Source organism: Triticum aestivum, chromosome 7D (genome assembly GCF_018294505.1).
Source record: "Triticum aestivum cultivar Chinese Spring chromosome 7D, IWGSC CS RefSeq v2.1, whole genome shotgun sequence".
Lineage (NCBI taxonomy): Eukaryota > Viridiplantae > Streptophyta > Magnoliopsida > Poales > Poaceae > Triticum > Triticum aestivum.
The window spans coordinates 613456924-613482110 of record NC_057814.1 but is presented as its reverse complement, the minus strand read 5'-3'; the positions used below and the strand labels follow the sequence as shown (position 1 = coordinate 613482110).

The 25187-nt window shown below is 45.3% G+C and overlaps 1 pseudogene; it reads left to right on the top strand.

Moving 5' to 3' along the window:
* The first annotated feature begins 3293 nt into the window (after nucleotides 1-3293).
* On the top strand, nucleotides 3294-24564 carry LOC123171420 (protein FAR1-RELATED SEQUENCE 5-like; annotated as a pseudogene).
* The last annotated feature ends 623 nt before the right edge of the window (nucleotides 24565-25187 follow it).

Genomic DNA, 25187 nt, shown 5'->3' with positions numbered 1-25187 from the left:
ACATACACCATGCTTCGGCCGACTTGGATTATACATAGCATACTGGTCAGCTAGCTTTGAAGAGAGAAACAGGTGGCTAAGATAGCATATACTCAAATATATAGGAGTTTGATCTGAATGGCACAAAGGATGTATACAATTCGGATACTAGGAACACGAGTAGCTTCGCATACAAGTTTGTAAAAGCACAAGGGTTGAAGTTCAAAATGGACCACTTAGCTGTAAAAGCTATGTAAGACGTGTGAACAAAATGCATATACTTGATGAGTATATACAACCACTGACTATACGAATGAAGAGAAAACAGTTGGAAATAAGAGTCATCAATGTTATACTTATTTCTTGCTGAAATCATCACCAAAATCATTAAGTAAGTCATCCAACCGTAGTGCTACTTTTTGGTTTATGAATTTTCTATCATTGTGATGCTGACATCTAGGCAAAAGATTGTCTAAAGATGCTTAAAAAAGAGGCATTCAATCAATATGATACGTTCAATCATTCAACAACAATGAATCTACTAGAGGTGTTTTTCGTAATTATTATATTTAATTCTTGGTAGAAGAATTCCCATGAAAAGTGTTTTTTGGAGGGATGCACACATCGAGAGTTGATGAGTAAAAGATGAAAAATAGTGATTACTATAAATGTTAGTAGTGTTACAAATCGTGCTTGAACCTCAATATTGTTTCTCTTCAACTATCAAACACTTCTAAAAGCGTATATTCATATTTTCACAAAGGCTTGCCTTTAGCTACAGTTTGTCTATGATGTCATAAAATGCCAAAGCTAATCTCTTGAGAATGAGTTAACGGAAATGAATTTGGAAAAAAAACACCAAGCACAACATTCTATGTTAAATCTAGCCGCGCTAATGCGCGGGTCACAATGCTAGTTCCAAATTATTCGAGGTGTGTCTACAACTCCAAAAAAATCAGCTCAAAACTCGATTTACAGGTGGAGATTCAAAAAGGACAAATTCGAATGTGAATAGTGGCAGATTTGGGTGAATAGCATTTTGACACTATTAACATCCAATTTTGTCTTTTTTGTTTCTATTTGGGTAGGTCGAATTAGAAGTTGAAACTTTTTAAGATTGCACATCAAACATTGATGTGTGTCTGAAAGAATTTGAAAATGTTTGAACATGTTTTGTATTTACAAAAAATGATTTCATTGATCTCACCTAATGTGAAATCCTATATTAGTCTCCCCACTATTTGTTTTTTAGCTAACTAGTCTCCTCACTAAATCAAGCCCTAATACCTCCTAACCCCCACCCAAATCACCCCCTAATCACCTCCTGGCACAGCCCGATTAGGGCATGTATAATGGTTGATAAGATAGTCTTGTCTTAAGTCTTGCATGTAATTTAGAGATGACAAAAAAAAACATGTGTACAATGGTCATCTCTTACCTTTATCTTCAATAACTAGCTATTCCTAGAAATATGGTGAGACATATTGTGCTAAGAGATCATCTCTTGTCTTCTCTTAAATAAGATAAGACAAGCCTTTTCTTATGATTTCTCTCTTCTCCACCTCATCATTTATCCTATGTGGCATTCCTAAGATAGAACCATTGTACATGCCCTTACAATGGTTCTATCTTAGAAATGCCACATAGGATAAATGTTGATGTGGAGGAGAGAGAATTCATAAGAAAAGACTTGTCTTCTTTTATCTAAGAGATGATCTCTTAGCACAATATGTCTCACCATATTTTTAGGACATCGATAACTGCCACACGTGTGGTGTATCGGGTGGTTGTGCCGCACACCTCGTGTGGCATGGAGAAGAACCCGCCCGCACGACCGCGTCCGGGCGCGCGCAGCCACAGCCCGCACGTCCGGTGTGTGGCAAAACCGCCCACACGTCCGGGCCAAACGACCGCGCTGCCCGCACGACCCAGCACGTCAGCTGTCCCGGGCTCCTTCCGATCCCTAGTCCGCCCTGCCGCCATTGTCTCGCACCTCTCGACCCCCTACCTCCGTCGCCTTCCTTCTCTGGTTGCCATGGCAACCAGAGCAGATCCCTAGCGCCTTTCCCACCGCTAACCACCCACCCCACCCCCTACCCCCTCCCACCCCAACCCCGCCCTCCCAAGACGACAAGCTAAAACAGGTGGATCTCCGATCTCCTTCTGTTTCTCGACCTTTTTTTGTCCAGAAATCTGAATTTGCAAAATTTGCCCACAAAGATGGCGACTGGATCCACGCTATCAGGGCAAACACCCCACGAATTTGTGTGTCTTTGCATTTGCCCACCAACATACGCCAGATCTGCCATATACTATGCTAGACTTGTGCCAAGCTTCTGGGTTGGCTTGATGCGAGTAGTTGGTAGCGTAGTAATCACTATAAAATAGGGAGAGAAAGGAGGAATTTGGCATGGGGAGGGAGGAAAAATAATTGCCACTTGTATCTAACGTCAGTTGCCATCTATCATTGTCCGTAGTTGCCACCATGTTATATTATTGCTTGCCATCCTATTTTATTTTCTGTTGCCATCGCTTCAAAATGATAGATGGCATCCAGAATTCAGAAAAGAAAATGGATGTGCATGTCCTACTTGCCATGAGGTGTTGGTTGCCTACGCAAGAAATGTTATGAGATTGCAGTGTTATCTTCTACGTGCAAACAGCAAGAACGCTTTTTGCAGATTGTTGATGCGCTCTTGTTCATGCAGTGACTAAAAGCACAGTGGCAGAAAAGAAAAAGCAGAAGAATGAATCACGAAGATGGCACTGATCCTTGGCTTTCTCAAAGGCCGGAAACGCCACCTTGGGATGCAACAGAGTACAATCAACTCATTTCTTCAGGGCCATTGCTGCCACTACTAGAGCACTACGCGGGCATCGGTACGATGCATGATAAAGAAAGAAGAAACAGTTGCCATGTTCGTGACGATGAATATGTCATTCTACTTATGTCCTACAATCTATTTTTAGCAGGTTCTTATGACCAAACCACAATCAGGGGGGCAGCATGGCAAGTTTCGTCACAGGGCGCTAACGCTGACAAATGTACGGGCAACCAACTTCAGCTAGCTAATGTGGCAAATCAAGGTAACGCATACGAAAAAGGAACTTATTGTTGTGGACATGAAATTAAACTTGCAAGGATGGCAAAAGACTCACGAGTTATATCGGAAAAAATGTAGGACCTTCATGCAGCACGTGGCATCAGGCAACAACCATGTACCTGCCATCAACGTTAGGAGAATGCATGTGAGTTAGGAGAAAGGAACATATATGACAGCTGCAGTTGCCATGCCTGGACAACTTCGGTTGCCATGGCTGGACAAACTGCAGTTGCCATGCCTGGACAACTGCAGTTGCCATGTATAATCAAATGTGACTGCAATGTCTAAACAACCGTGGATGACAAGTGTGAACAAATTTGTGTGGCATGGTTGGACCACGTCATGTGCCATGTTGAACAAACTACAGTTGCCATGCAATGACCAACTGCTACCATGATCGCAGGTTGTTAAGGTGGAACCACATCGGCAAACATCTCATGGCAAGCTTCACAGTTGCAGGAAAGCGCTTTTGGAGATAGAGCACATCAAATTGGAATGACAGACCACACAAGATCGGCACATGCGGCACAACAAGGTAAAAAAAAGTGAAAACAGAAAACAGTACTGCATTTGCTTTTCTGGGGAATAGCATGTGAAGAAAAGTAGATTTGTAACAGTGGTGGTGGAAAAAACAAACAAAAAATGCTACCAAGTGGTCATGTGCAAAAGAGTCGTATATTGTCTTCGGGATTTGCCAATTGCTATAAGAGTGTGTGCAACATTCATGATTGTTCACATTTGCGTATTGAGCTCAAGCCTAGAATACAAGTTTTGATGCTAGAGTATACTGGTTGCCATGTGTTGGCAACAGTAGTTGCCATGTATGTTGGACTGTATCTGGCATTGCTATGTGCTGCAAGTTCTGATGCTGAAAGAAGCTGGTTGCCATGTGTGGGCAACAGTAGTTGCCATGTGTGTTGGACTATTTCTGCCATTGCTATATGCTACAAGTTCTGAAGCTAAAAGACGCTGGTTACCATGTGTTGGCAACGGTAGTTGCCATGTGGTTGGACTGTAGCTGCCATTACTGGAGAATTACAGTTGCCATGCATGGCCATATGCAGATTCACGGCTTGCTGTGTGAAATGATGTCATGCAAAATCACATGCAGTTGCTGTACTCCGTTACGATACACATGACATTCAAGCAAAATCTTACGCCCGTACCTGATTTTTTAATGCAGGACCTTCAACTACAATTAACAGTGGCGCGGGGACATCTACTGCGGGGAGCTCTGAGCGCACGGAAGACGCGTTCCACCAGCCAGCCAACACTCATGCCACAAACAATGCCGAGTCAGTGTCGGAAATGGCAATCGTGCCAGCAATACCGACAAGCACACCTGTGCACACCAGCACAAGCAACACTCAAGTAGGTGAAACAGCCGCCGATACTGAAGTGAATGATGAAACCGATGACGAAGCACAAGGGGATGAAGATGGTGGGCAATCAGAAATCATGGTACCCCAGCCACCGTATCTTGGGCAGAGATTTGATTCGTTTGAAGACGCAAAGGAATTCTACCAGACATATGCAAAGTTCCATGGGTTTGCGGTCAACACTGAATACCATAGGAAAATTAAAAAACTAACAAGTACAGCAGATGTGAGATGAGGTGCTACAAGGCACGAAGAAACAAGAAGGGCAAAGGTGATGTGCCTGTCGTTCCGGAACGAAAGAGAGGTATCATTGTCAAGACGGAATGCCCTGTCCCGTGTAAGCTGAACGTAGATGGAGCACAGTGGGTGGTCACTGAATATTTTGACGAGCACAACCACGGGCTAATAAATAAGTTTGACCAGGTAAAATTTCTGACCGCCCATAGAGGATTCACCCCCCTCGAGAAGAAATTCATAAAGCTGCTACATGATTGTAACGTCAGTCCATCAAGAATGGTGCAGATACTCTCCCTAATCCACAACAAAAAGGGGTCTCTGAGTAGCATGCCCTACCTACCAGCAGACGTCACAAACCTAAAGGCAAAGTACCGTAGAGAAAGCAAGTTGGCTGACATAGAAGCCACGATAGCCTACTTCGATGAGAAAGCGAAAGAAGATCAAGATTTCTTCTACAGGATAAGATTGGACGATGAGGACCGTGTTAGGAACATGTATTGGGTGGATGGTGCTGCAAGAAGAGCCTACAAACATTTCCAAGACTGCATTTCTTTCGACGCGACATATCTCACTAATATGTACAAGATGCCATGCGCTCCATTCATAGGAATAAATAACCACAATTAGTCATTGCAGTTCGAATGCGGGCTCGTTCGGAATGAAGACATGGATGGGTACGTTTGGCTATTCAAGACCTTCTTGGAGTGCATGGGTGGACTTGCTCCGATGAACATAATAACATACCAGGATTTTAGCATGCGTGCAGGCATAGAGGTATTTCCGTTGGCAGTGCACAGGCACTGCAGGTGGCACATTATAAAGAAGGTTGAGGAGACACTAGGACCGTTCTTTGCTGACCGTCCAGACCTGCATAAGGCATTCCAGCTGTGCGTGGACCACAGCTTGACGGTGGAGGAGTTTGAAAGGAGCTGGATGGCTATGATTGAAACATATCAAGTCCAAGACCACAAGACGCTTGCTAGCTCGTGGGAGAAGCGAATGTACTGGGTGCCGGCCTACTTCATGCAGTGCTTCTTCCCGTTTCTGCAGACTACACAGCGCAGTGAGGGGTTCAATGCTGTTTTGAAGCGGTACGTGAGCCCTGGCAACTCATTGCTACAGTTTGCCAAGCAGTACACCGCTTTGCAACAAAAAATACTGGGATCCGAGCTACAGCAAGAAGCAAACACCGCGCTCAAGCAGCCAAAATTGCTAACGTATTTACCAATGGAGAGGCAGATGAGCAAGATATACACCAACACGATTTTTAACAAGTCAGTTCTGTTACAATCTTATTTGCACAAATCATGAAGGTACCAGGTGCCATGTAGAATGCAATGCAGTTGAAATGCTTATTTGAAAATGATGATTGTGTTGAAAAGTAGCCATTAGGTACAGAGTAAACATGATATGTAGTTGTCGTGCTTAATGAACTACAGTTTGCCATGCTTAATGAACTGCAGTTTGCCACATTTACTCAACTGTAGTTACCATGTTTGCTTAACTGCAGTTGCCATGTTTGATGAACTGCAGTTGCCATGTTTAATGAACTGCAGTTGCCATATTTAATGAAATGTAAATTCCACTGGCCATGATGGTATGGAATGCAAATGCCAAATTGAAGTTGTTATGTAGTTGCCATGTTTAAATGAACTGTAGTTGCCATGTTTAATGAACCGCAGTTGCCATGTTTACTCAACTGCAGTTGCCATGTTTAATGAACTGTAGTTGCCATGTTTGAACGAATTGTAATTCCATTGGCCACAACAAACAAAAGGTGCTACAAAAAACTTCACACAAGAGTTTAACAAAAACCACACAAAACTTGTAGATTCCAGGAAGAAATAAAGCGTGCCAGCTTGTACACGGCTTTCCAGGTGGACGAACATATGTTCTGTTGGGGATCGTAGCAGAAATTTAAAATTTTCTACGTATCACCAAGATCAATCTATGGAGTCATCTAGCAACGAGAGAGAGAGGGGAGTGCATCTACATACCCTTGTAGATCGCGCGCGGAAGCGTTCAAGAGAACGGGGTTGATGGAGTCGTACTCGTCGTGATCCAAATCACCGATGATCCTAGCGTCGAACGGACGGCACCTCCGCGTTCAACACACGTACGGAGCGGGGACGTCTCCTCCTTCTTGATCCAGCAAGGGGGGAGGAGAAGTTGATGGAGAACCAGCAGCACGACGGCGTGGTGGTGGAAGTAGCGGGATCCCGGTAGGGCTTCGCCAAGCGCAAGCGGGGAGGAAGAGGTGTCACGGGAGGGAGGGAGGCGCCAGGGCTTGGGGTGCTGCTCCCATGCGCCTCCCCACTATATATAGGGGTGGAGGGGGCTGGTTTCTTGCCCTCCAAGTCCATTGGGGCGTTGGCAAAGGTGGGGGAAAGAAATCCCATCATTTCCCTTCCCCACCGATTGTTATCCCCCTTTTTTAGGGATCTTGATCTTATCCCTTCGGGATATGATCTTATTCCTTCTAAGGTGGGATCTTGGTGCGCCTTGACCAGGGGTGTGGGGCCTTGCCCCCACTACCCACGTTCATGTGGGTCCCCTCATGCAGGTGGGCCCCACTTCGGAACCTTCTAGAACCTTCCCGGTACAATACCGAAAAATCCCGAACATTTTCCGGTGGCCAAAATAGGACTTCCCATATATAAATCTTTACCTCCGGACCATTCCGGAACTCCTCGTGACATCCGGGATCTCATCCGGGACTCCGAACAACTTTCGGTTAACCGCATACTAATATCTCTACAACTCTAGCGTCACCGAACCTTAAGTGTGTAGACCCTACGGGTTCGGGAGACATGCAGACATGACCGAGACGACTCTCCGGTCAATAACCAACAGCGGGATCTGGATACCCATGTTGGCTCCCACATGTTCCACGATGATCTCATCGGATCAACCACGATGTCGAGGATTCAATCAATCCCGTATACAATTCCCTTTGTCAATCGGTACGTTACTTGCCCGAGATTCGATCGTCGGTATCCCAATACCTTGTTCAATCTCGTTACCGGCAAGTCACTTTACTCGTACCGTAATGCATGATCCCGTGACCAAACACTTGGTCACATTGAGCTCATTATGATGATGCATTACCAAGTGGGCCCAGAGATACCTCTCCGTCATACGGAGTGACAAATCCCAGTCTCGATTCGTGCCAACCCAACAGACACTTTCGGAGATACCCGTAGTGCACCTTTATAGCCACCCAGTTACGTTGTGACGTTTGGCACACCCAAAGCACTCATATGGTATCCGGGAGTTGCACAATCTCATGGTCTAAGGAAATGAGACTTGACGTTTGGAAAAGCTCTAGCAAACGAACTACACGATCTTGTGCTATGCTTAGGATTGGGTCTTGTCCATCACATCATTCTCCTAATGATGTGATCCCGTTATCAATGACATCCAATGTCCATAGTCAGGAAACCATGACTATCTGTTGATCAACGAGCTAGTCAACTAGAGGCTCACTAGGGACATGTTGTGTTCTATGTATTCACACATGTATTACGATTTCCGGACAACACAATTATAGCATGAACAATAGACAATTATCATGAACAAGGAAATATAATAATAACCATTTTATTATTGCCTCTAGGGCATATTTCCAACAGTCTCCCACTTGCACTAGAGTCAATAATCTAGTTACATTGTGATGAATCGAACAGCCATAGAGTTCTGGTGTTGATCATGTTTTGCTCTAGGGAGAGGTTTAGTCAACGGATCTGCTACATTCAGGTCCGTATGTACTTTACAAATATCTATGTCTCCATTTTGAACATTTTCACGAATGGAGTTGAAGCGACGCTTGATATGCCTGGTCTTCCTGTGAAACCTGGGCTCCTTGGCAAGGGCAATAGCTCCAGTGTTGTCACAGAAGAGAGTCATCGGGCCCGACGCATTGGGAATAACTCCTAGGTCGGTAATGAACTCCTTCACCCAGATTGCTTCTTGTGCTGCCTCTGAGGCCGCCATGTATTCCGCTTCACATGTAGATCCCGCCACAATGCTTTTCTTGCAACTGCACCAGCTTACTGCCCCACCATTCAAAATATACACGTATCCGGTTTGTGAGTTAGAGTCATCCAGATCTGTGTTGAAACTAGCATCGACGTAACCCTTTACGACGAGCTCTTCGTCACCTCCATAAACGAGAAACATATCCTTCGTCCTCTTCAGGTACTTTAGGATATTCTTGACCGCTATCCAGTGTTCCATGCCGGGATTACTTTGGTACCTTCCTACCAAACTTACGGCAAGGTTTACATCAGGTCTGGTACACAGCATGGCATACATAATAGACCCTATGGCCGAGGCATAGGGGACGACACTCATCTTTTCTCTATCTTCTGCCGTGGCCGGGCATTGAGCCGTGCTCAATTGCACACCTTGCAATACAGGTAAGAACCCCTTCTTGGACTGATCCATATTGAACTTCTTCAATATCTTGTCAAGGTACGTACTTTGTGAAAGACCAATGAGGCGTCTTGATCTATCTCTATAGATCTTGATGCCTAATATATAAGCAGCTTCTCCAAGGTCCTTCATTGAAAAACACTTGTTCAAGTAGGCCTTTATGCTTCCCAAGAATTCTATATCATTTCCCATCAACAGTATGTCATCCACATATAATATGAGAAATGCTACAGAGCTCCCACTCACTTTCTTGTAAACATAGGCTTCTCCGTAAGTCTGTGTAAACCCAAACGCTTTGATCATCTCATCAAATCGAATGTTCCAACTCCGAGATGCTTGCACCAGCCCATAGATGGAGCGCTGGAGCTTGCATACCTTGTTAGCATTCTTAGGATCGACAAAACCTTCCGGCTGCATCATATACAATTCTTCCTTAAGAAAGCCGTTAAGGAATGCCGTTTTGACGTCCATTTGCCATATCTCATAATCATAGAATGCGGCAATTGCTAACATGATTCGGACGGACTTCAGCTTCGCTACGGGTGAGAAAGTCTCATCGTAGTCAACCCCTTGAACTTGTCGATAACCCTTAGCGACGAGTCGAGCCTTATAGATGGTCACATTACCATCCGCGTCCGTCTTCTTCTTAAAGATCCATTTATTTTCTATGGCTCGCCGATCATCGGGCAAGTCAGTAAAAGTCCATACTTCGTTTTCATACATGGATCCTTTCTTGGATTTCATGGCTTCTAGCCATTTGTCGGAATCTGGGCCCGCCATTGCTTCTTCATAGTTCGAAGGTTCACCGTTGTCTAACAACATGATTTCCAAGACAGGGTTGCCGTACCACTCTGGCGCGGAACGTGTCCTTGTGGACCTACGAAGTTTAGTAGGAGCTTGATCCGAAGTACCTTGATCATCATCATCATTAACTTCCTCTCTAGTCGGTGCATGCACCACAGGAACATTTTCCTGAGCTGCGCTACTTTCCGCTTCAAGAGGCAGTACTTCATCAAGCTCTACCTTCCTCCCACTTACTTCTTTCGAGAGAAACTCTTTCTCTAGAAAGGATCCGTTCTTAGCAACAAAGATCTTGCCTTCGGATCTGAGGTAGAAGGTATACCCAATGGTTTCCTTAGGGTATCCTATGAAAACGCTTTCTCCGACTTGGGTTCGAGCTTTTCAGGTTGAAGTTTCTTGACATAAGCATCGCATCCCCAAACTTTTAGAAATGACAGCTTAGGTTTCTTCCCAAACCATAATTCATACGGTGTCGTCTCAACGGATTTCGACGGAGCCCTATTTAAAGTGAATGCGGCAGTCTCTAAAGCATAGCCCCAAAATGAGAGCGGTAGATCGGTAAGAGACATCATAGATCGCACCATATCCAATAGAGTGCGATTACGACGTTCGGACACACCATTTCGCTGAGGTGTTCCAGGCGGCGTGAGTTGTGAAACTATTCCACATTTCCTTAAGTGTGTGCCAAATTCGTGACTCAAATATTCCCCTCCACGATCTGATCGTAAGAACTTTATTTTCCTGTCACGTTGATTCTCAACATCACTCTGAAATTCCTTGAACTTTTCAAAGGTCCCAGACTTGTGTTTCATTAGGTAGACATACCCATATCTACTCAAGTCATCAGTGAGAGTGAGAACATAACGATAGCCACCGCGAGCCTCAACACTCATTGGACCGCACACATCAGTATGTATGATTTCCAATAAGTTGGTTGCTCGCTCCATTGTTCCGGAGAACGGAGTCTTGGTCATCTTACCCATGAGGCATGGTTCGCACATGTCAAATGATTCGTAATCAAGAGACTCCAAAAGTCCATCTGCATGGAGCTTCTTCATGCGTTTGACACCAATGTGACCAAGACGGCAGTGCCACAAGTATGTGGGACTATCATTATCAACCTTACATCTTTTGGTATTCACACTATGAATATGTGTAACACTACGTTCGAGATTCATTAAGAATAAACCATTAACCAGCGGGGCATGACCATGAAACATATCTCTCATATAAATAGAACAACCATTATTCTCGGATTTAAATGAGTAGCCATCTCGAATTAAACGAGATCCTGATACAATGTTCATGCTCAAAGCTGACACTAAATAACAATTATTGAGGTTTAAAACTAATCCCGTAGGTAAATGTGAGCGTGCCGACGGCGATCACATCGACCTTGGAACCATTCCCAACGCGCATCGTCACCTCGTCCATTGCCAGTCTCCGTTTATTCTGCAGCTCCTGCTTTGAGTTACAAATATGAGCAACCGCACCGGTATCAAATACCCAGGAGCTACTACGAGTGCTGGTAAGGTACACATCAATAACATGTATATCACATATACCTTTGGTGTTGCCGGCCTTCTTGTCCGCTAAGTACTTGGGGCAGTTCCGCTTCCAGTGACCACTTCCCTTGCAATAAAAGCACTCAGTCTCAGGCTTGGGTCCATTCTTTGGCTTCTTCCCGGCAACTGGCTTACCGGGCGCGGCAACTCCCTTGCCGTCCTTCTTGAAGTTCTTCTTACCCTTGCCTTTCTTGAACTTAGTGGTTTTATTCACCATCAACACTTGATGTTCCTTTTTGATCTCCACCTCCGCTGATTTCAGCATTGAATATACCTCAGGAATGGTCTTTTCCATCCCCTGCATATTGAAGTTCATCACAAAGCTCTTGTAGCTCGGTGGAAACAACTGAAGGATTCTGTCAATGACCGCGTCATCCGGGAGATTAACTCCCAGCTGAGTCAAGTGGTTGTGTAACCCAGACATTTTGAATATGTGCTCACTGACAGAACTATTTTCCTCCATCTTACAACTGAAGAACTTGTCGGAGACTTCATATCTCTCGACCCGGGCATGAGCTTGGAAAACCATTTTCAGCTCTTCGAACATCTCATATGCTCCGTGTTGCTCAAAACGCTTTTGGAGCCCCGGTTCTAAGCTGTAAAGCATGCCGCACTGAACGAGGGAGTAATCATCAGCACGCTGCTGCCAAGCGTTCATAACGTCTTGGTTCTCTGGGATGGGTGCGTCACCTGTGCTTCTAGGACATAATCTTTCTTGGCAGCTATGAGGATGATCCTCAGGTTCCGGACCCAGCCCGTATAATTGCTGCCATCATCTTTCAGCTTGGTTTTCTCTAGGAACGGGTTGAAGTTGAGGGCAACATTAGCGTGGGCCATTTGATCTACAAGACATATTGTAAAGATTTTAGACTAAGTTCATGATAATTAAGTTCATCTAATCAAATTATTCAATGAACTCCCACTTAGATAGACATCCCTCTAGTCATCTAAGTGAAACATGATCCGAGTCAACTAGGCCGTGTCCGATCATCACGTGAGACGGACTAGTCAACATCGGTGAACATCTTCATGTTGATCGTATCTTCTATACGACTCATGCTCGACCTTTCGGTCTTCCGTGTTCCGAGGCCATGTCTGTACATGCTAGGCTCGTCAAGTCAACCTAAGTGTATTGTGTGTGTAAATCTGGCTTACACCCGTTGTATTCGAATGTTAGAATCTATCACACCCGATCATCACGTGGTGCTTCGAAACAACGAACCTTCACAACGGTGCACAGTTAGGGGGAACACTTTCTTGAAATTATTGCGAGGGATCATCTTATTTAAGCTACCGTCGTTCTAAGCAAATAAGATGTAAAACATGATAAACATCACATGCAATCAAATAGTGACATGATATGGCCAGTATCATATTGCTCCTTTGATCTCCATCTTCGGGGCACCATGATCATCTTCGTCACCAGCATGACACCATGATCTCCATCATCATGATCTCTATCATCGTGTCTTCATGAAGTTGTCACGCCAACGATTACTTCTACTTCTATGGCTAACGTGTTTAGCAATAAAGTAAAGTAATTTACATGGCGTTATTCAATGACACGCAGGTCATACAAAAAATAAAGATAACTCCTATGGCTCCTGCCGGTTGTCATTGTTGGAAATATGCCCTAGAGGCAATAATAAATTTGTTATTATTATATTGCCTTGTTCACGATAATCGTTTATTATCCATGCTAGAATTGTATTGATAGGAAACTCAGATACATGTGTGGATACATAGACAACACCATGTCCCTAGTAAGCCTCTAGGAGACTAGCTCGTTGATCAATAGATGGTTACGGTTTCCTGACCATGGACATTGGATGTCGTTGATAATGGGATCACATCATTAGGAGAATGATGTGATGGACAAGACCCAATCCTAAGCCTAGCACAAGATCGTGTAGTTCGTATGCTAAGAGCTTTTCTAATGTCAAGTATCATTTCCTTAGACCATGAGATTGTGCAACTCCCGGATACCGTAGGAATGCTTTGGGTGTACCAAACGTCACAACGTAACTGGGTGGCTATAAAGGTGCACTACAGGTATCTCCGAAAGTGTCTGTTGGGTTGGCACGAATCGAGACTGGGATTTGTCACTCCGTGTAAACGGAGAGGTATCTCTGGGCCCACTCGGTAGGACATCATCATAATGTGCACAATGTGACCAAGGAGTTGATCATGGGATGATGTGTTATGGAACGAGTAAAGAGACTTGCCGGTAACGAGATTGAACAAGGTATCGGGATACCGACGATCGAATCTCGGGCAAGTAGCATACCGATAGACAAAGGGAATTGTATACGGGATTGATTGAATCCCCGACATTGTGGTTCATCCGATCAGATCATCGTGGAACATGTGGGAGACAACATGGGTATCCAGATCCCGCTGTTGGTTATTGGCCGGAGAACGTCTCGGTCATGTCTGCATGGTTCCCGAACCCGTAGGGTCTACACACTTAAGGTTCGATGACGCTAGGGTTATAAAGGAAGTTTGTATGTGGTTACCGAATGTTGTTCGGAGTCCCGGATGAGATCCCAGACGTCACGAGGAGTTCCGGAATGGTCCGGAGGTAAAGATTTATATATGGGAAGTCCTGTTTTGGTCACCGGAAAAGTTTCGGGTGCTATCGGTAATGTACCGGGACCACCGGGAGGGTCCCGGGGGTCCACCAGGTGGGGCCACCAGCCCCAGAAGGCTGCGTGGGCCAAGTGTGGGAGGGGACCAGCTCCAGGTGGGCTGGTGCGCCCCCCTCTCCTTTCCCCTTGGCCGCACCCTAGATGGGTTTTGGGGGCTGCCGCCACCCCTGGGGAGGGAACCCTAGATGGGGGCGCAGCCCCTCCCCTTCCCCTATATATACTTGAGGTATTTGGGGCTGCAAACACACGAGAACACCTCTCTCTTGGCGCAGCCCTACCCCTCTCCCTCCTCGTCTCTCGCAGTGCTTGGCGAAGCCCTGCTGGAGTGCCACACTCCTCCATCACCACCATGCCGTTTTGCTGCTGCTGGACGGAGTCTTCCCCAACCTCTCCCTCTCTCCTTGCTGGATCAAGGCGTGGGAGACGTCACCGGTCTGCACGTGTGTTGAACGCGGAGGCGCCGTGGTTCGGCGCTTAGATCGGAATCAACCGCGATCTGAATCGCTACGAGTACGACTCCTTCATCCGCGTTCTTGCAACGCTTCCGCATCGCGATCTACAATGGTATGTAGATGCACTCCCCTTTCCCTCGTTGCTAGATTACTCCATAGATTGATCTTGGTGATGCGTAGAAAATTTTGAATTTCTGCTACGTTCCCCAACAGTGGCATCATGAGCTAGGTCTATGCGTAGTTTCTATGCACGAGTAGAACACAAAGTAGTTGTGGGCATAGATGTTGCCAATTCTTCTTGCCGCTACTAGTCTTATCTTGTTTCGGCGGCATTGTGGGATGAAGCGGCCCGGACCGACCTTACACGTACGCTTACGTGAGACAGGTTCCACCGACTGACATGCACTAGTTGCATAAGGTGGCTAGCGGGTGTCTGTCTCTCCCACTTTAGTCGGAACGGATTCGATGAAAAGGGTCCTTATGAAGGGTAAATAGAAATTGGCATATCACGTTGTGGTTTTACGTAGGTAAGAAACGTTCTTGCTAGAAACCTATACAAGCCACGAAAAAACTTGCAACAACAATTAGAGGACGTCTAACTTGTTTTTGCAGCATGTGCTATGTGATGTGATATGGCCAGAAGATGTGATGAATATATGTGATGTATGAGATTGATCATGTTCTTGTAATAGGAATCACGACTTGCATGTCGATGAGTATGACAACCGGCAGGAGCCATAGGAGTTGTCTTTATTTTTGTATGACCTGCGTGTCATTGAATAACGCCATGTAAATTACTTTACTTTATTGCTAAGCGCGTTAGCCATAGAAATAGAAGTAATCGTTGGCGTGACAACTTCATGAAGACACAATGATGGAGATCATGATGATGGAGATCATGGTGTCATGCCGGTGACAAAGATGATCATGGTGCCCCGTAGATGGAGATCAAAGGAGCAAAATGATATTGGCCATATCATGTCACTATTTGATTGCATGTGATGTTTATCATGTTATGCATCTTATTTGCTTAGAACGACGGTAGTAAGTAAGATGATCCCTCACTAAAATTTCAAGAGACGTGTTCCCCCTAACTGTGCACCGTTGCGAAGGTTCGTTGTTTCGAAGCACCACATGATGATCGGGTGTGATAGATTCTAACGTTCGAATACAACGGGTGTTGACGAGCCTAGCATGTACAGACATGGCCTCGGAACACATGCGAAACACTTAGGTTGACTTGACGAGCCTAGCATCTACAGACATGGCCTCGGAACACAAAAGACCGAAAGGTCGAACATGAGTCACATAGCAGATACGATCAACATGGAGATGTTCACCGATGATGACTAGTCCGTCTCACGTGATGATCGGACACGGCCTAGTTTGACTCGGATCATGTATCACTTAGATGACTAGAGGGATGTCTATCTGAGTGGGAGTTCATTAATTAGATGAACTTCATTATCATGAACATAGTCAAAAGGTCTTTGCAAATTATGTCATACGCTTTAGTTCTACTGTTTAAGATATGTTCCTAGAGAAAATTTAGTTGAAAGTTGGTAGTAGCAATTATGCGGACTGGGTCCGTAAACTGAGGATTGTCCTCATTGCTGCACGGAAGGCTTATGTCCTTAATGCACCACTCGGTGTGCTGAACCTCAGCGTCGTCTGTAGATGTTGCGGAACATCTGACATACACGTTTTGATAACTACGTGATAGTTCAGTGTGTAATGCTAACGGTTTAGAATTGTGGCACCAAAGACGTTTGTGAAACATCGCAGAACATATGAGATGTTCCGAAGACTAAAATTGGGATTTCAGACTAGTGCCCACGTCAAGAGGTATGAGACCTCTGACAAGTTTCTTAAGCCTGCAAACTAAGGGAGAAAGGCTCAATCGTTGAGCATGTGCTCAGATTGTCTGAGTACCACAATCGCTTGAATCGAGTGGGAGTTAATCTCCCAGATGAGATAGTGATAGTTCTCCATAGTCACTGCCACCAAGCTAGTAGAGCTTCGTGATGAACTATAACATATCAGGGATAGTTATGATGATCCTTGAGCTATTCACGATGTTTGACACCGCGAGAGTAGAAATCAAGAAGGAGCATCAATTGTTGATGGTTAGTAAAACCACTAGTTTAAGAAGGGCAAGGGCAAAAGGGATACTTCATGAAACAGCGAGTCGTTTGCTGCTCTAGTGAAGAATCCCAAGGTTGAACCCAAACCGGAAACTAAGTGCTTCTGTAATGAGGGAACGGTCACTAAAGCGGAACTACCCTAGATACTTGGTAGATGAGAAGTCAGGCAAGGTCGACAGAAGTATATTGGATATACATTGTATGAATGCGTACTTTACTAGTACTCCTAGCAGCACCAGGGTATTAGATACCGGTTCGGTTGCTAAGTGTTAGTAGCTCGAAATAAAAGCTGCGGAATAAACGGAGACTAGCTAAAGGTGAGATGAAGATATGTGTTGGAAGTGTTTCCAAGGTTGATGTGATCAAGCATCGCATGCTCCCTCTACTATCGAGATTTGGTGTTTGCGTTGAGCATGATTGGATTATGTTTATCGCAATACGGTTATTCATTTAAGGAGAATAATGGTTACTCTGTTTATTTGAATAATACCTTCAATGGTCTTGCACCTAAAATAAATGGTTTATTGAATCTCGATCGTAGTGGTACACATGTTCATGCCAAAAGATATAAGATAGTAATGATAGTACCACATACTTGTGGCACTGCCACTTGAGTCATATTGGTATAGAAACACATGAAGAAGCTCCATATAGATGGATCTTTGGACTCACTCGTTTTTGAAAAGATTGAGACATGCGAACCATGTCTATTGGTATATATGCATGAAGAAACTCCATGCAGATGGATCGTTTGGACTCACTTGATTTTGAATCACTTGAGACATGCAAATCATACCACATGGGCAAAGATGACTGAAAGGCCTCGTTTTCAGTAAGATGGAACAAGAGAGCAACTTGTTGGATGTAATACATTTTGATGTGTGCAGTCCAATGAGTGCTGAGGCATGCAGTGGATATCGTTAAGTTCTTACTTCACAGATGATTTGAGTAGATGCTGAGTGTATTTACTTGATGAAACACAAGTCTGAATTATTGAAAGGTTCAAGTAATTTCAGAGTGAAGTTGAAGATCGTCGTGACAAGAGGATAAAATGTCTGTGATATGATCATAGAGATGAGTATCTGAGTTACGAGTTTGGCACACAATTAAGACATTGTGGAAAGTGTTTCACAATTAATACCGCCTGGAACACCATAGTGTGATGGTGTGTCCGAACATGATAACTGCACCCTATTGGATATGGTGCATACCATGATGTCTCTTATCGAATTACCACTATCGTTTATGGGTTAGGCATTAGAGATAACCGCATTCACTTTAAAAGGGGCACCACGCAATTCCGTTGAGACGACACCGTTTAGAGAAACCTAAGTTGTCGTTTCTTAAAAGTTTGGGGCTGCGACGCTTATGTGAAAAATGTTTCAGGCTGATAAGCTCGAAACCAAAGCGGATAAATGCATCTTCATAGAAAACCCAAAACAGTTGGGTATACCTCCTATTTCAGATCTGGAAGCAAAAGTAATTGCTTCTAGAAACGAGTCCTTTCTCGAGGAAAAGTTTCTCTCGAAAGAATTGAGTGGGAGGATGGTGGAGACTTGATAAGGTTATTGAACCGTCGCTTCAACTAGTGTGTAGCAGGGCACAGGAAGTTGTTCCTGTGGCACCTACACCAATTGAAGTGGAAGCTTATGATAGTGATCATGAAACTTCGGATCAAGTCACTACCAAACCTCGTAGGACGACGAGGATGTGTGCTACTTCAGAGTGGTACGTGATCCTGTCTGAGATATCATGTTGTTGGACAATACTGAACCTACGAGCTATGGAGAAGCGATGGTGGGCCCATATTCCGACAAATGGTTAGAAGCCATGAAATCCGAGATAAATGGATCTTTGAGAAGAAGACGGACGTGAACGGTACTGTTACCGTCTATGAAGCTCGACTTGTGGCAAAGAGTATTTCCACAAGTTCAAGGAGTTGACTACGATGAGATTTTCTCATCCGTAGCGATGCTTAAGTCCGTCGGAATCATGTTAGCATTAGCTGCATTTATGAAATCTGGCAGATGGATGTCAAAAACAAGTTTCCTTACCAGTTTTCGTAAGGAAAGGTTGTATGTGATACAATCAGAAAGGTTTTGTCGATCCTAAGGATGCTAATAGGTATGCTAGCTCCAGCGATCCTTCCATGGACTAGAGCAAGCATCCCGGAGTCAGGATATACGCTTTGATGGAGTGATCAAAGTTTTTGGGTTTATACAAAGTTTGTTAGAAACTTGTATTTACAATAAAGTGAGTGGGAGTGCTACAACATTTCTGATAAGTATATGTGAATGTCATATTGTTGATCCGAAGTGATGTAATATTTCTGGAAAGCATAAAGGGTTGTTTGAAAGGAGTTTTTCAAAGGAAGACCTGGATAAAGCTGCTTACATATTGGGCATCAAGATCTATAGAGATAGATCAAGACGCCTGATGAAACTTTCAAAGAACGCACACCTTGACATGATTTTGAAAGAGTTCAAAATAGATCAGCAAAGAAGGAGTTCTTGGCTGTGTTACAAGGTGTGAGTATTGAGTAAGACTCAAGATCTGACCACAGCAGAAGAGAGAGAAAGGACGAAGGTCGTCCCCTATGCTTCAGACGTAGGCTCTATAGTATGCTATGCTGTGTACCGCACATGTAGTGTGACTTGCCATGAGTTGGTCAAGGGGTACAATAGTGATCCGGGAATGGACCACATGACAGCGGTCGAACTTATCCTTAGTATCTAGTGGACTAAGGAATTTTCTCGATTATGGAGGTGAAAAGGAGTTCGTCGTAAAGGGTTACGTCGATGCGAACTTTGACACTAATCCGGATGACTCTGAGTAGTAAACCGGATTCGTATAGTAGAGCAATTATTTGAAATGGCTCCAAATAGCGCGTGGTAGCATCCACAAGATGACATAGATATTCGTAAAGCACACGGATCTGAAAGGTTCAGACCCGTTGACTAATAACCTCTCTCACAAGCATAACATGATCAAACCAGAACTCATTGAGTGTTAATCACATATAGATGTGAACTAGATTGTTGACTCTAGTAAACTCTTTGGATGGTGGTCACATGGTGATGTGACCTATGAGTGTTAATCACATGGTGATGTGGACTATATTATTGACTCTAGTGCAAGTGGGAGACTGTTGGAAATATGCCCTAGAGGCAATAATAAATTGGTTATTATTATATTTCCTTGTTCACGATAATCGTTTATTATCCATGCTAGAATTGTATTGATAGGAAACTCAGATACATGTCCCTAGTAAGCCTCTAGGAGACTAGCTCGTTGATCAATAGATGGTTACGGTTTCCTGACCATGGACATTGGATGTCGTTGATAATGGGATCACATCATTAGGAGAATGATGTGATGGACAAGACCCAATCCTAAGCCTAGCACAAGATCGTGTAGTTCGTATGCTAAGAGCTTTTCTAATGTCAAGTATCATTTCCTTAGACCATGAGATTGTGCAACTCCCGGATACCGTAGGAATGCTTTGGGTGTACCGAACGTCACAACGTAACTGGGTGGCTATAAAGTTGCACTACAGGTATCTCCGAAAGTGTCTGTTGGGTTGGCACGAATCGAGACTGGGATTTGTCACTCCGTGTAAACGGAGAGGTATCTCTGGGCCCACTCGGTAGGACATCATCATAATGTGCACAATGTGACCAAGGAGTTGATCACGGGATGATGTGTTATGGAACGAGTAAAGAGACTTGCCGGTAACGAGATTGAACAAGGTATCGGGATACCGACGATCGAATCTCGGGCAAGTAGCATACCGATAGACAAAGGGAATTGTATACGGGATTGATTGAATCCCCGACATCGTGGTTCATCCGATGAGATCATCGTGGAACATGTGGGAGTCAACATGGGTATCCAGATCCCGCTGTTGGTTATTGGCCGGAGAACGTCTCGGTCATGTCTGCATGGTTCCCGAACCCGTAGGGTCTACACACTTAAGGTTCGATGACGCTAGGGTTATAAAGGAAGTTTGTATGTGGTTACCGAATGTTGTTTGGAGTCCCGGATGAGATCCCGGACGTCACGAGGAGTTCCGGAATGGTCCGGAGGTAAAGATTTATATATGGGAAGTCCTGTTTTGGTCACCGGAAAAGTTTCGGGTGCTATCGGTAATGTACCGGGACCACCGGGAGGGTCCCGGGGGTCCACCAGGTGGGGCCACCAGCCCCAGAAGGCTGCGTGGGCCAAGTGTGGGAGGGGACCAGCTCCAGGTGGGCTGGTGCGCCCCCCCACCAAGGCCCAAGGCGCAGGGAGAGTGGGAGGGGGCAAACCCTAGGTCCAGATGGGCCTTAAGGCCCACCCTAGGTGCGCCCCCCTCTCCTTTCCCCTTGGCCGCACCCTAGATGGGTTTTGGGGGCTGCCGCCACCCCTGGGGAGGGAATCCTAGATGGGGGCGCAGCCCCTCCCCTTCCCCTATATATACTTGAGGTATTTGGGGCTGCAAACACACGAGAACACCTCTCTCTTGGCGCAGCCCTACCCCTCTCCCTCCTCGTCTCTCGCAGTGCTTGGCGAAGCCCTGCTGGAGTGCCACACTCCTCCATCACCACCATGCCGTTGTGCTGCTGCTGGACGGAGTCTTCCCCAACCTCTCCCTCTCTCCTTGCTGGATCAAGGCGTAGGAGACGTCACCGGGCTGCACGTGTGTTGAACGCGGAGGCGCCGTGGTTCGGCGCTTAGATCGGAATCAACCACGATCTGAATCGCTACGAGTACGACTCCTTCATCCGCGTTCTTGCAACGCTTCCGCATCGCGATCTACAATGGTATGTAGATGCACTCCCCTTTCCCTCATTGCTAGATTACTCCATAGATTGATCTTGGTGATGCGTAGAAAATTTTGAATTTCTGCTACGTTCCCCAACAGTCATACTCATCGACATGCAAGTCGTGATTCCTATTACAAGAACATGATCAATCTCATACATCACATATATTTCATTCATCACATCCTTTTGGCCATATCACATCACAAGGCATATGCTGCAAAAACAAGTTAGACGTCCTCTAATTGTTGTTGCATGTTTTTACGTGTCTTCTATAGGTTTCTAGCAAGAACGTTTCTTACCTACGTAAAACCACAACGTGATATGCCAACTTCTATTTACCCTTCATAAGGACCCTTTTCATCGAATCCGATTCGACTAAAGTGGGAGAGATAGACACCCGCTAGCCACCTTATGCAACCAGTGCATGTCAGTCGGTGGAACCTGTCTCACGTAAGCGTACGTGTAAGGTCGGTCCGGGCCGCTTCATCCCACGATGCCGCCGAAACAAGATAAGACTAGTAGTGGCAAGAAAATTGACAACATCTACGCCCACAACAAGTTTGTGTTCTACTCGTGCATAGAAACTACGCATAGACCTAGCTCATGATGCCACTGTTGGGGATCGTAGCAGAAATTTAAAATTTTCTACGTACCACCAAGATCAATCTATGGAGTCATCTAGCAACGAGAGAGAGGGGAGTGCATCTACATACCCTTGTAGATCGCGCGCGGAAGCGTTCAAGAGAACGGGGTTGATGGAGTCGTACTCGTCGTGATCCAAATCACCGATGATCCTAGAGCCGAACGGACGGCACCTCCGCGTTCAACACACGTACGGAGCGGGGACGTCTCCTCCTTCTTGATCCAGCAAGGGGGGAGGAGAAGTTGATGGAGATCTAGCAGCACGACGGCGTGGTGGTGGAAGTAGCAGGATCCCGGCAGGGCTTCGCCAAGCGCAAGCGGGGAGGAAGAGGTGTCACGGGAGGGAGGGAGGCGCCAGGGTTTGGGGTGCTGCTCCCATGCGCCTCCCCACTATATATAGGGGTGGAGGGGGCTGGTTTCTTGCCCTCCAAGTCCATTGGGCGTTGGCAAAGGTGGGGGAAAGAAATCCCATCATTTCCCTTCCCCACCGATCGTTATCCCCCTTTTTTAGGGATCTTGATCTTATCCCTTCGGGATATGATCTTATTCCTTCTAAGGTGGGATCTTGGTGTGCCTTGACCAGGGGTGTGGGGCCTTGCCCCCACTACCCACGTTCATGTGGGTCCCCCCATGCAGGTGGGCCCCACTTCGGAACCTTCTAGAACCTTCCCGGTACAATACCGAAAAATCCCGAACATTTTCCGGTGGCCAAAATAGGACTTCCCATATATAAATCTTTACCTCCGGACCATTCCGGAACTCCTCGTGACGTCCGCGATCTCATCCGGGACTCCGAACAACTTTCGATTAACCGCATACTAATATCTCTACAACTCTAGCGTCACCGAACCTTAAGTGTGTAGACCCTACGGGTTCGGCAGGCATGCAGACATGACCGAGACGACTCTCCGGTCAATAACCAACAGCGGGATCTGGATACCCATGTTGGCTCCCACATGTTCCACGATGATCTCATCGGATCAACCACGATGTCGAGGATTCAATCAATCCCGTATACAATTCCCTTTGTCAATCGGTACGTTACTTGCCCGAGATTCGATCGTCGGTATCCCAATACCTTGTTCAATCTCGTTACCGGCAAGTCACTTTACTCGTACCGTAATGCATGATCCCGTGACCAAACACTTGGTCACATTGAGCTCATTATGATGATGCATTACCAAGTGGGCCCAGAGATACCTCTCCGTCATACGGAGTGACAAATCCCAGTCTCGATTCGTGCCAACCCAACAGACACTTTCGGAGATACCCGTAGTGCACCTTTATAGCCACCCAGTTACGTTGTGACGTTTGGCACACCCAAAGCACTCATATGGTATCCGGGAGTTGCACAATCTCATGGTCTAAGGAAATGAGACTTGACGTTTGGAAAAGCTCTAGCAAACGAACTACACGATCTTGTGCTATGCTTAGGATTGGGTCTTGTCCATCACATCATTCTCCTAATGATGTGATCCCGTTATCAATGACATCCAATGTCCATAGTCAGGAAACCATGACTATCTATTGATCAACGAGCTAGTCAACTAGAGGCTCACTAGGGACATGTTGTGGTCTATGTATTCACACATGTATTACGATTTCCGGATAACACAATTATAGCATGAACAATAGACAATTATCATGAACAAGGAAATATAATAATAACCATTTTATTATTGCCTCTAGGGCATATTTCCAACACGTTCAAGGTGTGTTCTATCATGGGCATGTCGGATTCAGAACCTGAAGACCCAGACAAGGGAAGGAACTACTTTGTGAAGGCATCGATAAGCGAAGGCGAATACTACTGCCAATGCTGCAAATTCGAACGGGACGGGATTGTGTGCTATCACATTCTAAAAGTAATGGACTTGAACGCGATGACACGAATGGCCCGCCATTTCATAAGGCGGCGATGGACTTGGGACGCTGACGAGCATTGGCGCCGCAAACATCAAACGCAGTTTTGGCCGTGCCTGACGAGAGACCAGAGTCAACCATGGAAGCCGTGAGGCACGTTGTGTTGACAAAGAACTATGCTGAACTAATTGATGAAGCTTGCAAGAGTGATGAGACAGCAAGGGTCGCAGAAAAACACAGGAAGGCCCTCAAAAGAGAGCTTGATGAGATCAAGAAGAGGAAAGCTGAGGAAGCCTTACACAGGTTCCCCCGCACATCAAGTGTGCCTTCGTCCACAGGGCCATCATCTGAAAACTCGGAGGTAGGATCTGGAACAGCAAGCACACAAACACAGGTTAGGAACCCGCCCCATTCCATCACAAAAGGGCGTCCAAAAGAGATAAGATACAAATCAGGATTGGAGATTCAAGCAAAACACAAGAAACCAAAGAAAGGGACGGGCAATCCGTAAACAACATTGGAGCACTTTGACTTGGTCCATGGTGACATTTTTTTGTAATCATCTAGATGTTCTAAATTTTGTAAAAACTGGAGAATGACTCTTCAGGTGCATCAGAATCTGAAGTAAAAATGCCATGAAGGAATAGCTGCAGTTGCCACGTGTATGGCACTGAATTTGCCATGTTACTTGAACTGAATCTGCCATGCAATTTCTACTGAATCTGCCATACCATTTCTACTGAATCTGCCATGCCATTTCTACTGAATTTGCCATGCCATTTCTACTGAATTTGCCATGTTATTTTTTACTGAATCTGCCATGTTAGTTGTACTGAACATGCCATGTTAGTTGTACTGAATCTTCACCGCATAGATTTCCATGTTCAGTCAGCGCATTTTAGTCACACATATTGTATTGTGGTGCAAACTATGGGAAACAAGCTGAAACGGTCTCGTGCAGCAACCGCACAGGTTACTGCTCCGTGATCAAACTACCATGCTAGCCGGTACAGTTAGCAGTGCAAAAAACCCAAAAAGCCAAAAAAGAAAGAACGATAACTTTCACTAACCATGACTGATCAACTACATTTGCCATGTTTTCAGACATCAAGGACGCATTCAAAACACCATGCT